The sequence below is a fragment of the Pelodiscus sinensis genome, chromosome 4 (assembly GCF_049634645.1).
Source record: "Pelodiscus sinensis isolate JC-2024 chromosome 4, ASM4963464v1, whole genome shotgun sequence".
Lineage (NCBI taxonomy): Eukaryota > Metazoa > Chordata > Testudines > Trionychidae > Pelodiscus > Pelodiscus sinensis.
Genome location: NC_134714.1, coordinates 106471238 through 106487139, shown reverse-complemented (window position 1 = coordinate 106487139; position 15902 = coordinate 106471238). Strand labels below are relative to the sequence as shown.

General features: G+C 47.7%; 1 protein-coding gene across 4 annotated transcripts in view; it reads left to right on the top strand.

Annotated features, from left to right (window-relative positions):
* ZNF143 (zinc finger protein 143) overlaps positions 1-15902 on the top strand; it is a 137521-nt gene that overhangs the window by 24275 nt on the left and 97344 nt on the right. The window lies entirely within an intron of this gene.

Below are 15902 nucleotides of genomic sequence, written 5' to 3'. Positions count from 1 at the left end.
ATTTCAATAAAGACTGGAATTGGAAAAAGGAAACCCAGAAAGAAGTAGATATCACTTGAATTAGATTATGGAGCTCTAGTTATATTTTAAATACTCTGTAGTGGACTGGATACTTTATTTTTTATTTTTTTTTTTTTTTGAGGATTTATCAAAGTAACAAAGAATGCCATAGTTGGCAGTCAAGAATGCACATTTATTTTATTTTAAATTAGCCTGAGATTTTGCAGAAATAGATGGCACTAATATAGGAAATATTGCTACTCATCCTTGGGAAGTAGGCATTTTCAACTTTGTTAAACTTTTATGGGTCCAGCATTATACTAAAATGTGAGCAAACTATAAAAAATTTTTGGAGGAATTATTTCTTCAAAATTCATCTCATGTCATATTGGGGATCCACCTTTTAGAAACTTCCTGTGAGTGTATGGTCTTTGAAAGAAGGGAAAAATGCCATACCAGTACTATTGTACTACTCCAAAAGACTTGGACAATATACAATCTTTCCTTTCATTCATTGTCACGTTAGAAGTTCTACCTTTCTGAATCAATATAATTCCAAATCTGAAACATGAGAGTTACTATTTGTAGATCTTATGGTTGTGAAGGAAAAATATAGACTGAATATAAACTGATTTTGTACTGGCTTCTTAAGTGTGCTGATAGAAAGCTGTGTGTCTGATGTATCTTGGGAAAGATATAAACAGTAGCAAAGTGGAAACTACCCAGAGTCTTTGCTAGTTTTACCTTGCTACTAAAAATCCTGAATTTGGTACACTTTATAAGTTGAAAGCTAGTTAGCTGTGAGATTTATATGTAGCCCATATAATATACATATTTTTATTCCTTTAAATTGCAATATGCAGTGTTAACAACCTGCCCTGCAAATCTGGGTGCCTTCAGTGCATGCAGGTCACACACTGGCCTCCACCACACAGTTGTTTTTGTAGAGTAACCCAAATACTTTCCCAGTTCCAGTTTACCCAAAACCATTTCCTATGATATTCTGCTGAGGCTTCCAGAATTGAGAGTTACTGTGTCATGCTGCAGAGCCTCAGCACGTGACAGTTCTTTTTCGAGTGATGTCCCTGTGGGTGCTCCACTGTAAGTGTCAGGTTGTCCCGGCACCGCAGATCGGAGTTTTCTTGAGCAGTGATCTGCCGGACCGCACATCCTTTTGATGTCTCGCACGGTCTGGCTCTCATTAGTTCCTCCTTCACCGCCCATGGTTGCAGATGGAGCGAGTCTTCTCTCCTCAGGGAAATCCTGACAGGAATATAGTATATAGTTGTTAGAGTTTGTAGTTAGTCACATTTCTTATAGTTACAGTCAGTTAGTTAATATAGTCCCCTCCTCCCCAAAAAAGAAGATTTTTTTTTTTCTTTAAGTAGTTTATAGTTAACTATGCTGGGCTCCCTCAGTTTTAAGAAATGAAACCATGCCTGCTTCGGATGGCCATGCTGAGTGCATTAAATGCCTTGGCGAGGCTTATGTGCCTCAAAAATACACCCGTTGTGCCAAGCTTTCGGTCAGGGCACATAAGAACAGGGAGATGAGAATAAAAATGTTCCTCTTCGACAAGGCGCTTCAACTGCTGGAACATTCTCCCATTGTTTCCAGTCCGCTGTCTTTGAGGGTAGAGAAAAAGAAAAGCCGTTTCTCTGTAGTTGGCTCCAGCCCGAAATAGAGTGTTGCCCCCTCGCTTTTTACCGTCAACACGTGTAAGTATTGGTGATAAGCCTGGGACAGCTGGCATGGCGGCCCCCAAGCACAAGTTGCTCTCAGAGCCAAAATCCTGACAAAAACGCACAACAGCACCGTCAGTGGTCATAACGATCTGTTGGACAGCATTGCCGGCGGTAGCACCGGCTACTTTGGTGCCGACAACATCGGTGTTGGAACCGCATGTGCCAATGATATTGGTGCCGACAACATCGGCACTGACTACTCACGTGTTGTTAACATGGGCACCGCAGACCTCGACACTATGCACTTCAGCACCGGCCATTCATATGACGACCTTTCCGGTACTGAGGGTTTCGACACAATGAGCATGCGTGTTTTTGGCACCGAAGAAAGCACCCTATGAATCCGCTTCAATAATACCAATGAGCCCGGAACAGTTGTCATTTTCACCGGCACTGTCCTTGGCACCGCCGTCTCCATATTCTACTCCTCTAACAACAGATGACAGGGGTCGTTCCCTTTGTGAGCAAACTAGACGTCACGCATCGAGATACCATTTATCACCATCCTCTGACACAAGATACCTACATCATTCTTCTCTTCCTTCTTCAAGGGGATCACCACACTCACCATGGTCTCCACATCTACTGGTACACCACCAGATGCATCACAGGACCGGCCATCCATCTCATTATGTTTCTCTGGTGCGGTCTTATCATAGATGACATAGCCGAACATACTACCAGTATTACTCTTGACATGATCCGCCTCACCATACTTATCACCACTCTGACTATGACTATTCTTACTATCACAGTCACCAGGCTTCCCATGCTCCCTCAGTTTCTCCGCAACCCTCTCATAGCCATGGAGTCATGAGATCACCTCTCAATGCTCCCTCTGTGGCTCACCATTCTGAACCAGAAGACGGTCAATTATCAGAGGTCGAAGTGGAGAAGCACCCACCAGATGTATCACTAACTGATCAATCATCTTCATCCCCTGACAAAATGGTCATACATGGGGACCAATCCCTTCCTGATGATCTTAGGCAATTTCAGGAGCTTTTAAAGAGGTTGGCTGTATCTCAGGACATCACTGTAACGGAAGTACCAGAAAAGCAACACAAGTTGCTCAAGAATCTTTAACCATCACAAACTGGGAAGAATTGCAATACCGATTGACGAGGTCATCATGGAAGCAGCTGATGAAATTTGGCAGCATAAGCACCGCCAACTAACAAAAGGGCGGACAAAAGATATTGTGTCCCTCCAAAGGGAGCTGATTTCTTATTCTCCCACCCTCAACCAAATTCATTGGTTGTTAATGCTGCCCAGCATAGAGCCAAACTCCCTCAATACAAAAACATGGTGGACAAAGATAATAAACAAATGGATCTCTTTGGCAGGAAAATATATTCTTCCTCGACCTTACTCCTGCATATAGCCAACTACGCAGCGCTGCTCTCTAATCATAACTTCAACTACGCAGCGCTGCTCTCTAATCATAACTTCAATAATTACACCAAACTCACGTCCCTTCTAGAGCACTTACCAGACTGTAAGGGTATGTCTAGGCTACACGGCTCTGTCGATGGAGCCATGTAAACTAGTTTACCTGACATAGTCAATGAAGTGGGGATTTAAATAATCCTCGCTTCATTAAAATAAAAATGGCCGCTGCACTGTGCCGGCAATCAGATGATCCAGCACAGCGTGGCAGTCTAGACGCGGATCGGTCGACAAGGGAAGCCTTTGTCGACCGCTCCTGTAAACCTCATTTCACAAGGCATAAGGGAGCGGTCGACAAAGGCTTCCCTTGTTGACCAATTTGCGTCTAGATTGCTGCACTGTGCTGGATCAGCTGATTGTCGGCACAGCGTGGCGGCCATTTTTATTTTAATGAAGTGAGGATTATTTAAAACTCCTCTTCATTGACTGTGTCAGGTAAACTAGTTTACATGGCTCTGTCGACAGAGCCATGTAGTCTAGACATACCCTAAGAGACCTGTACTGAAGTCCATAATTCAGGAGGGCTATGCTTCCTCTAGGACAGCCCTCCAAATAGCACTTGACATAGCAGACACAGCAGCCAGGGCTGTCCCGACCTCAGTAGTTATGTAGAAAGCCTCCTGGCTACAGTTGGCGGGGGTCTCTCATGAGCTGCATTCGAAGGTCGACAAATACAAATTATTTGCTGAAAAGATAGATGATGTGTTACATTCTAGTAAAGACTCCAGGACAACGCTGGGGATGTATATTTCCCCGTACCATCGAAAGCAATACCCCCATATCAAAAGCAGTGAGAGTTCTACTCCAGATACCAACAGCGCCCTTTTGATCAATCAAAGAACAAGCAGTGCCACAGAGGAGATGACCACCAGGTGCTTGTAATACCTGCAACCAGGCGAATAAGCTGCAAGTTTGACCTGTTGGTCGAAGATCTGCAGAATCTTCCCATCTCTCACAGAGCATCACAGTCTACCATGGTGTTCCACCACTGTTTAAGGCCTTTCCGTCATCTCTGGGCTGCCATCACAACAGACGGGTGGGTCCTTGAAATTATAACATCCGAGTATACCATCCCCTTTACCACACTTCTACCCACCTCCCCACCTCCCCTTCCTTCTTTAGGGACCCCTCTCATGAAGACCTACTAAAGCAGGAGGTGCAGCGACTGCTAAGCCTAGGAGCAATGGAAATAGTACCCAAGGACTTCAGAGGCAAGGGATTTTATTCCCATTATTTTCTCATGCCAAGAAAGACGGGAGGATGGAGGACTATTTATGAAAGCAACGATTCAAGATGGTTAACCTAGCATCAATAATCCCAGCATTAGAGAACGGAGACTGGTATATAGCCCTCGACCTGCAGGATGCCTATTTCCTCATAACTATTTACCCTGTGCACAGATGGTTCCTCCGTTTCGTGGTGGGCACAGATCATTATCAGTACCGGGTACTGCCATTCGGCCTTTCCGCGGCTCCCAGAGTATTTTCAAAGACATTAGCTGCTGTTGCAACTTACCTTCACAGACAAGCCATGATAATTTTTCCATACCTTTCCGATTGCCTAGTGAAAGGCATATCGGAAGTAGACACGCATCGCAATAACCAAACGAACATTCGATCTTTTGAGCCTTATACTCAACATACAAAAATCAATGCTGCATCCTACACAAACTCTAGAATTCATAGGTGCACAGCTTGATTCAGTATGCGCGAGGGCATACTGCCCTATGCAGAGATTCCAAGCAATTCAAGAGCTGGTTACTACGGTTCCCATCAGCCCTACAGTCCTCATACTCACTTGTCTCCAACTTATGGGTCTCATGGCTGCTACAGCCTGTGTGATAGACTATGCCCGCTTCCACCTTCTCTGTCTTCAGCATTGGCTTGCAAGAAGCAACTGCACATCTGGGTCTCTCCTCCACTGCACATCTAGGTCTCTCCTTTACAATCTCTCACATGGTGGACCAATCCCTGCAATCTATTAGCAGGTGTACCTTTTCATCGGGACCAACCACTCTGTGCACAGACGTAGTCCGATTGTGGAATTGGTGCACACGAAACAATATCACCCTTGTAGCTTCATACCTGCCAGGGAAAAACAGTACAACAGCTGAAACCCTCAGCAGACACTTTGCCCCAGACCACGAATGGGAACTGCATCCTCGGGTCCTCCAATCCATCTTCCAACGCTGGGGCCTTCTGAAAATATACCTCTTTGCTTCCTACAAAAACAAGAAGTGTTGCCATTACTGCTCAAGAGCCGGCATTGTGCCACGGTCTCTAGGGAACGCCTTTCTTCTCAATTGGAAGGGCCCGCTTTTATACACATTTCCTCCTATTCCACTAATTCCCAGGGTGCTCAAACATCACCTGAGACAAGGCAACCGTTATTCTTATAATACCATTTTGGGCGCCTCAGATATGGTTCCCATATCTCTATCTGGTGTCTCCCCTGTCTCCTTACCACCTTCCGATTCAGCATGATCTCCTGACTCAGAGCAGAGGAACCTTACTCCACTCTGAGCCACAACTTCTGCACCTCATGGCATGGTTCATTGCTGATTCTTCCAGGAGGAACAACAATGCTCTACCCAGACTGCCAGTCTCCACAAATGGCGTAGATTCCTTGTCTGGTGTACTAACAAAAATCTAGATCCAGACACGGTGCCATTACATGACATTTTGTACTATATATTATCCCTCAAGAGTCCTGGTCTAGCTCTGTCTTCCTTAAAGGTACATCTCTCAGCCATCACTGCATTTCACCAGTGAGTGGAGGGATGGTCAGTCTTCGCCCATCCCATCACAAAGAGATTTATAAAAGGCCTTTCTAATCTATACCCACCATACAGGCCATCACACCATCGTGAAACTTAAAAATAGTGCTAGACACACTTACTCACCCACCCTTTGAACCTCTTACTTACATTCCTGCTGTTGATCATGACACTAAAGGTAGTCTTTCTACTGGCAATTACTTCTGCCTGTTGACTTAGCGAGCTAGCAGACTTGATGGTGACTCCACCGTATACCATCCTTTACAGAGATGATGTGATACTACGTCCCCGTCCTTCATTTATTCCCAAGGTCTGTTTGAACTTTCACATGAACGAACCTGTTGTACTCCCTTCGTTCTACCCTAAGCCACATTCCATAGCAAAGGATGCAATATTTCACTTACTGGACATACAGAGATCCCTTGCATTCTATATAGCTGTGGTCCCCAACGTGGTGCCCACGGGCGCCATGGCGCCCGCGGGAGCATTTGTCTGCACCCGCCAAATGCTCAGGGCTGGCCTGGCCCCGGGCACGTGGCGCATGCGCGGTGCCGGAGCCGGCCCCGGGCGCGCGGTGCTGGAGCCGGCCCCGGGCGCGTGGCGCATGGTGAGTGCCGGCCCCGGGGGTGCCGCGGATTGACCCCCTGCGGCGCATGGGAGAGAGCGCCAGCCCCGGGTGTGCGGCGCTTGGGGAAGGGGGGGGGGGGGAGAGAGAGCGCCAGCGCCGGCCCTGGTGGCGCAGCGCTTGGGGGAGGGGGGGGGAGAGAGCTGAACGGCCACGCCCCCTGGCGCCCGGCAACCCCAAATGGTTGGGGACCACTGCTATATAGACAGGACTAAGTCTTTCCACAAATCAGATTGTTTGCTCATCTCTATAGTGGACCGCAATAAGGGATGTCTCCTATCATCACAACACATTTCTAAGCTTATAGTGTCATGCATCACACAATGTAACCTTCTGAGGAGTAAACCACTACATCCCAAACTGGCACAGTCTTGCAAAATGTCTTGCACTCCCACCTTCAGTCTTACAGTCTCTCGACTGGTGGACCTAAATCTTGTTCTTGGCATGCTCACCAGGCCACCCTTTGAACCACTAGCCATTGTCCCACCACAGTACTTATCTATGAAAATCACTTTCATAGTGGCAATAACATCTGCAAGACGAGTGGATGAAATTGCAGCTCTTATGGCTGACCTACCATACACTATCTTTACTAAGGATAAGGTCACGCTCATGCCCCAAGTTCCTCCCCAAAGTTATATTGGACTTCCACCTAAATGAACCTACGTATTTTACTAAACCTCTCATCTCTTTGAGAGAATCCATCTTGCACACCCTAGATGCGAGATAAGCACTCGTGTTCTACTTAGAGAGAACAAAAGAGACAAGGACATCAGACAGACTCTTCATATCTTGGTCTGGTCCCCATAAGGCAGTGGTCACCAATCAGTAGATCAGGATCTACAGGTAGATCTTGGCCCCTCCAACAGGTGATCCTGACTGGTTTGGCCAGGAAGCTATCAAGTGCTGGCACTTCAGTTGCCCCTCCATCCACTGCCATGCTGCTCCTGCCCTTTGCCTTGTAGCTGCCTCCTGGGAGTCTCCTGCTTGTTCTGTAGGTTTTGGAAGGGAGAAAGGGGAGTGCTGATATCAAGATGTCACCCCCCACACTCCTGTACCCCATTGCCCTTCACTCTCATCTCCCGACCCAGCATGTGTGGGGGAGATTGCTGTTAGTTCTTTTGCTGCTTGCAAAGTGGGTTATTTTTGGTTTGTGAGTGATCTTTGCATTTCATAATTTTCATTTCTTTCTTATGTTTAAATTTAATTCTTTGAGTAGTGAGTTCTAAAATGCCTAACCTGTCCAAGCTGGAGTCATTATCCCTGTGGTAATTGCTGCTCTGGAAGTTGCTGGCATGGCTCTGCAGCCCCTGAGAGAGGCAGAGCAGGGGTCTCCACCTGCTGACCTTGCCTGCAGTCACTACTCTGGCAAATCCCATTGATCAATAATGGGGAACTGTGGTCAGTGGAAGCTGTGAGCTCAGTGCCTGTAGATGAGGGGAAGCACATGGTGCCATGGAAGCATTGCTGTACATGCGAGTTGCTTTCAGGAGTGGTGCAGGGTCAGGGCAGGAGTAAGACTGCCTTAACTCCACTGCTCCACCAGCTGGAAGCCCTCTCAGTTAAGTGGTGTCCAGCCAGAGCCTGCTTCCTGAACCCCAGTCCTAGGCCCGAACCCCCTCCTTCACTCTACTGCCTGCCGCAGACATGAGTCCCCCTGCACTCAAACTCCTTCCCAGAGCTTGTACCCTGAAACCTCTCCAGGATCAATCCTCCACCCTGAGCTAAGCCCAGAGCCTCTCACACACTCCAGACTCCTTGGCCCAAGACCAGAACCTGCACCCCAACTCCCTACCCCAGCCTGGTAAAAGCAAATGAGGTTTGGGGAGGAAGGGGGATGGAGTGAGCAGGGTGAGGCCTCAGAGAAGGGGTGGAGAGGAAGTTGGGCGAGGGTATTTGTGTTTGAGGGTCCTTGCTTCTTCACATAAATGGCTCCAATGCCCACCACCATAGGGCGGGTACTGCTACTGAGTGGAGCACCCTCAGGGACACTACTTGAAGGACTAGTTACTTACCCTGTGCAGTAACGATGGTTCTTTGAGATGTGTCCCCTGTGGGTGCTCTGCTACCCTCCCTTCCTCCCCTTTACTTGGAGTTCTTTATCAGATTTCAGTAGAAAAGGAACAGAGGAAGGCTTGCCCTCTGTGCATACCTAACAGACGACAGCGCGAGATAGTGAGTGCGCATGTGCGGCGCAGAAGGCACTGCTAGGCAAAAATCTCTGATCAGCAGCATGAGGACACACCGAGACCTGAGTGCAGCATCCACAGGAACACACATCTTGAAGAACCAGCATTCTTCTTCGGGTAGTCCCCGTGAGTGCTCCACGTTTGGTGTTGGGCTGGTCCCGGCGCTTCGAATCGGAGCTTGCCAGAGCTGTCATGGGCTAGATCGCGCGTGCGCGAGCAGCTTTCACGCCTTTGATCAGCCGCACGTGATCTGGCCCCCGCCAATTCCTTTTCATCCGCCCCTGGTCGAGGACGGAGCTCTCCTCAGCTCCTCATTTACCTCACAATAGGTTAAAGAAAGACTTACAGAATAACTTCTTATCCTCTGCGGTTTACTGCTTTGTTCTTCAAAAGAAAGAGAGAACAAAACAACTCTGATATATATTTTATTTTTAAGAGTTATAGTTGGAAGCGTGGCTCTCCGATACTGTTGCTACGGCAGCCCTTAGCCCCGCGGGGCTCAAAAAAAGAAGAAAGAAAGGGAAACAAAGGGGACAAAGAAGCAAAGACAGATGTTAATAACTTTAGGAAGTTAAACAGTTACAATTTGTATATAGTTACAGTTTTCCTCTTAGTTACAATCTTTCGTTTCTGAGCTTCCTTAAAAAAAAGAAGAAGAAGAAATGCTACACTTCCACAAGTTTTCTAGTCATAGTTTTCTGTTGTAGCTACTGTTCCTGTTACATTTAAGTCCTGTTCTTAAAAAAACAAAAACGGAGAACAAGGTAGCATAGAGAGGCGAGAAATAAACCCCTGTCAATCTGTTAGAATGCCGGGTTCCCCCCGCTTCAAAAAATGCTCCAGGTGCAGAGAGTCTATGCCGCTCTCTGGCGACCACTCTGCCTGTGTCCGCTGCCTTGGGGAGGCACATATCCCCCAAAAATGTGCCCATTGTGCGAAGCTTACAATTAGAGCCCGCGAAGAGCGGGAACGATGACTTAAGGAGATCCTGTTTGATAAGGCACTGATGCCTTTTAATTCAACAGGCTCCTCTGCTTCGGACCCCACTCTAGAAAAGCGGAGGGCTCCTTCCTCCACTGTGCCTTACGCAAAGAGGAAGAGAGCCTCTCCTGCTAAGTCCCTGCCAATAGCCCCGCAGTCGTGGGGGAGTGCAGGAGATAAACTGGGTACCTCTGGCTCCAGGGCAGCCCGTGCACCGGCAGCAAAAAAGCCAGCCGGCATGTCCAAGCCTCCGCCGCCGCTGGCACCGCAAGCAGCTGAGGAGCCTCTTAAAGGGCCAGCTCTATCGGCACCTACGCCCCTGGTGATGATTCCACCAGCCCCTGCAGTCACTCCTCCTCACAAGGAGCTGTCCTCAGCACCCTTGGCACCTGGAACGCATCCTACGGACCAGATGCCTGCTTCATTACACTCAGCTGAGCTTACAACCTCGCAGCCTGCATGCAATGAACAGCTAGCACCACAGCCTCCTAAAGCAGCATCCAGATCAGATTTCCAGGAGATTTCTCTTTCACCTTCTCCAGAGCCATCCCCTCACCCGTCTACTCATGCTGACCACACAACAGGATGGAGGAGGTATTATAGACGCAGTCCATCGTCTTGTCATCATTACCATAGAGAGCGTAGCTGTTCACATCACAGGTGCTCCAGATCTTAATCTCCTTCCAGGCACTCGCCAATGCACTCACCACAGCGCACATACTATGTCAGGCACAGCAGCGCTAGGTCTTCTAGACGCTCGTCACCTGCAGCCTCTGACCAACATTATTCGCACTATCATAGTCCCTACTGTGGTGAATTTTCTCAGTATAGCTGGTCGCAATCTCGTTGCCGGTCGATCAGCCCACGTTCTGTACACTCCAGACCACAAGAGCTGTCCTCGCTCAGACCTGCTCCGCCTCCGCAATCTCTGACTCTTCAATTGCAGCCATCAGACCCGGAGGAAGGGCAACTATCGGAGATGGAACCAGACATGTCCCCTAATGTTTGCTCCTCCATGTCCTCGCCGGATGAAGCTGTAACTCTGGCCGAGGCGTCACCTCCTGATGATCTCAAGGAGTTCCAAAACCTTTTTAGACACGTAGCACAATCCCAAGTGGTACAACTTACTGAGACCCAGGTGAAGCAACATAAACTGTTCAAAAATTTACACCTGAAGCAGCAGCGGAAGATTGCCCTACCGATAGATGAAGCTGTTATGGAGGTGGCCGAAGAGATTTGGCAAAAGCCAACATCAATACCACTTACTAACAAAAGAGTGAGTAAGAAGTACTTTGTACCATCCAAAAGACTAGACTTTCTTTTTAATCACCCTTAGCCTAACTCACTGATCGTCAACATGGTCCGCCATAAGGCAAAGATTCCTCACTTCAAGAACTCCCTGCCTGATAGGGACTCGTAAGAAGCTAGATTCATTTGGGTGTAAGATCTATTCTTCCTCAACCTTGCTCCTCCGAATTGCCAACTATGCTGCCCTCCTATCAAACCATAATTTTGACAACTATTCCAAGCTCCTGGAACTCGTGCAACACCTTCCGGACAGCAAGAGACCCCTTCTAAAAGCTATAGTTCAAGAAGGATTCACGGCATGCAGGATGTCCTTTCAAATTGCCGCTGGTGTAGCGGACACCGTGGCGCGAGCCATGGCAACGGGTATCGCCATGCGCAGGGCCTCCTGGTTGTTGTCGGCAGGAGCCCCTAAGGAACTGCAGGCCAAAGTTGAGGATTTGCCCTTCAGCTGGCAAAAGCTGTTTGCCTCCATGACCGATGAGATTCTTTACTTGGGGAAGGACTCGTGTACTACCCTCAGGACTTTGGGTATGTACATGCCGCCCTTCAGGCGAAGGAGATACTACCCGTTCCAAAGGAGGTATGATTATTCATCCTATAAACAACAGCAACGCGGACCTGACCAGCCCAAATTTAGACAGCGTCCGCAACGCAAACGCCAACAACAAAATCGTCCACCAGCCCGACCTGCTTCTATGCAGCAGGTTTGACTCCTGTGTCAAGGACTTGAACATGTCTCCAGTGGTCGTCATACTTACAATGAAAGTACTTTTCCTCCTTCCTCCTTGCTATAACGTCGGCGCGCAGGGTGAGTGAGCTCGCAGCACTGATGTCATCACCCCTTATACAGTTTTTACCAAGGATGCCGTAACATTGAGAGCTTATCCAGACTTTCTACCAAAGGTCTGCACTGAGTTTCATATCAACGAGCCAATCGTTCTACCATGCTTTTATCCAAAACCTCACACATCTCGGCATGATGCTCTCCTGCACACTCTAGATGTCCGCCAGGCACTAGCATTCTATATAGATAGAACCTGCGATGTTAGGAAGACGGACCGTCTTATTGTTTCTACTTCAAGGCATTCTAGGGGCCAACCCCTATCGGCCCAAAGCATTTCAAAACTCATCGTCTCTTGCATTACTACCTGCTACGACATCTATAAGAGGCCGCTTCTGTCACAGCCTAGGGCCCACTCTACATGGGCAATAGCTACATCAACAGCTTTGAGAGAGGAGTCCCTCTATGTGACATATGCCGCGCGGCTACCTGGTCTTCCAACACGACGTTCTCAAGGCATTATGCGATTGTGCAGCGCCTAGCTTCCGACTCAGCAGTGGCCTTAGCTGTGCTGCCAAGCCATCAGAATCGTGATTCCGTAGCCCATGTCTAGTGGATTACTGCTCCAGAGTCACCAAATGTGGAGCACCCAGGGGGACTACCCGAAGAAGAAAGAGAAGTTACTCACCTCCGGTGCAGTAACGATGGTTCTTCGAGATGTGTCCCCGTAGGTGCTCCACGACCTGCTGCCCCCGCTACAGAATCTTGTTAATTTATCTCTTGCAGATGGGCAATGAGAGGAACTGGTGGGGGCTGGATTGCGCGTGGCTGATCAAAGGCGCGAAAGCTGCTCGCGCACGCGCAATCCGGCCGATGACAGCTCTGGCAAACTCCGATTTGTGGCGCCAGGACCAGCCCGACACCAAACATGGAGCACCCACGGGGACACACCTAGAAGAACCATCGTTACTGCACCGGAGGTGAGTAACTTCTCTTTACTGCACAGAGTGTGTAACTTCCTCTTGCAGTGTCCATCTCTCTTCTGTAACAAACTTAACTTCTGTGTATGTTCCTTCTGAAAAGAGAATAAACAGTTCATTAATTTCACTGCAGTTTGACATATTCTCATTTCAGTCCCAGCATCAAATTCATTTAAAGTAAAATAAATTTATTAAGCAAAAAGTCATAGTTTTAAGTTATACCAACTGTAAGAAATAAAGACAGAAATTATTACAAACAAAAAGTAAAAATACATGTCCGAGACTGGTATTTGCTAGAGTTAAATATTAATCCTTGCCTAGGCAAGTTTGTCACTTATATTCTGTTCCAAGAGACTTCAACTCCGTTGGTTGGAGGACTCAGAATTCTGTGATTGCAAGAGCTCTGGCCCCTTGAATCCACCAAGTGATGGACTGCTCTGGGGTTCTCTTCCTTTTAGAGTCCAGTAACTCTGAAATATAATTTTTGAAAAATAAGTCCTGCTGGGATTGACACCTGGCTATCTTCACAAAATTCATTGTTTAGGCTTCACAAAACAGGAAGTTTTTCGAGGAATGCAGACTCCATCCCTCTATTCATTTGTATGTAAGTTGGGCTGCTTCTTTGAGTGATGTCCCCATGGGTGTTCCACTCTGGGTGCTGGTGTATCCTCACACTGGCAACTGGAGATTTTTCTAGCAGTGCTCTGCCATGCTGCGCATGCGCCATGGTGCCTTCTTGTGCCATTCGTATCCGTTAGGCATGTGCACAGCACGGCTCCCTCAGTTCCTTCTCTGACGTCCTCAGTGGCAGATGGAGGTTCAATGACTTGCTCTTTCCTCACCTAAAAACCACCCAAAATCATTAATTCTCCTCAGTTTTCTCCTTAATTCCAAGTTTTGACTCCTACTAACCACAAAAAAAAAAAAAAATCTTTTCCCTCAAAACAATCAAAAAACTTAGTTCTTCGGTGTTCATCACCCTGTTTTTCCCCATGCCTGGCTCTTCAGGCTTCAAACGCTGTGATTTTTGCCGAGAGGCTATGCCAGGTCTGATGGGCTTGCCTCCTGCATAAGGTGTCTTGGGGAGGCCCACTTGATGAAGTCTCATGGCCAGAGCACAATGCAACTGCGCCAACAGGCTAAAGACCTACTTATATGAAAAATCACTTCAGCCACCATGTGACGACTCCTCCCCTCCCCCAAGCAAAGTATTGGTCACATCAACAGGTATGGACATCTGACAAACTGAAAGTGAAAACCCAGGTGTCCGTGTCAAAATCGCTACCTCTGGCACCAAACTCAGCTAGAGTGAGCATAGGCAATAAGCCCGGCACCTCTGGCAGCTTGTTTGGAGCCCAGCCAGAAAACATCAGCACCCATGGCACCAGCTGTACCAGCTGAATCTCGTTCCTCAGCTGTTCTGAAGATAATTAGATAGATTAGTTCACTCCCAAGTTTTTCTCTCTCGTAATTGTTAGTGTTAATGCCCCACCGTCATTATAAAAGTGCCATACTGGATGCCCAACCAGAGGCAACAGGCCACACTGTGCCTTCCTCGCAAAGCTCGGCACCGAATACGGCACTGACTACCACCATACCGAGTGCACATACCCCATTCCTCTTCAGGGACCCCTTTCACAAGATCATACTGCAGCAAGAGGTGGATCACCTGCTACAACTAGGAGCTATAGAACCAGTTCCGCCCGAGTTTCACAGGATTGGCTTCTATTCTCATTACTTCCTCACAGAGAAAAAAACTAGCAGCTGGCACCCAATTCTCAACCTGAGGGTGCAAAATAATTTTATTAAAAGACAAAAAATTCAAAATGGTCACATTGGCCACCATTATCCCCATTCTGGAACTTGGCGACTGGTTTTCGTCTCTTGACCTACAAGATGCATACTTTCATGTGTCCATATGACCTGCTCACAGAAGTTTTGTCTTTCTGTTCTTCTGCCCAAGGCAGCCAAAAACACGTATTTTGAGGATGTGCCTAATGATACCATCCCTGCCCCTATCCAGGATTCCCCCTCTCTCTACTTTTTTCCTCAGTCTTCTATGCCTCTTCTAGACACCTTGGTTGTGGCTGACCTCTGGGTGCTCAACACTCTTTCACAGCACCACTGTACATGAACCTGGCATTACACCTGATAGCTTGGCTATTGCATGACTAAATGTGGAAGAACAAGAGTGTTTGGTTAAAGTCTAGCAAGTCCTGCTGGGCATCAGAAAGCTCTCCACTAGAGCAGCCTACATGACCAGATGGAGGCAGTTCATGTACTGGTCCTCAAATAAGGGCATTCAGCCTGTGTGGGCTTTATTGCTGTTGATCCTGGAATACCTGCTTCATCTCAAGCTCCAAGGCCTGTCCTTGTCATCTGTTAAGGTCTGTCTGGCTGCTATTTCGGCTTTCTATCTACTGTTCAAGGGCAGGTTGGTTTTTGCCCAAAATATGACTGCCAAGTTCCTCAAGGGCCTTGGGTGCCTCTACCTGCACATCAGGGACCCAGTCTGTGTTCCCTCTAATTCGCATGGCTGGGCAGCTGTCCAGGAAAGTTTCAGGTGCCACATACTTGATTAGCAGAACACACATATCCAGCAGCATATGTTCAGATGCCCTTCCCCCCACAGCTTTGCAACCTTATTGCTCCTGCAGCTGCTCCCAAGACCCACTTGCTGGGTGTGCAGAGTGGAGAGAGGAGTGGCTGATTGTCCTCTTCATGCCCAATCTTCACAGAAAGGGGAGAGGGACAGCTTGGCTCAGGACTTGGAGCTACTATGATCTAAAGTCTGAACGATTCTAGCCACTAGTGTCTCTTTTCTTAAAGAGACAGTGCAAGCTCTCTGAGACTTCCCCAGTAGCCAGCTGACAGTCTGTGTGTGTGCGTCACACGCATACCCTTAAACTCTCAGATGCATCATCTTTGTATCATACACTCTGAGTCTTTCACACTCACCTCCCAATACATGTATTGTTGTTATTACTACTTGGTACTTTCTGCAATGCACATATATTCTCTGTAATTTTATTTGTTCAAAGTGTGTATAACAGGGTTGACTCGCTGTT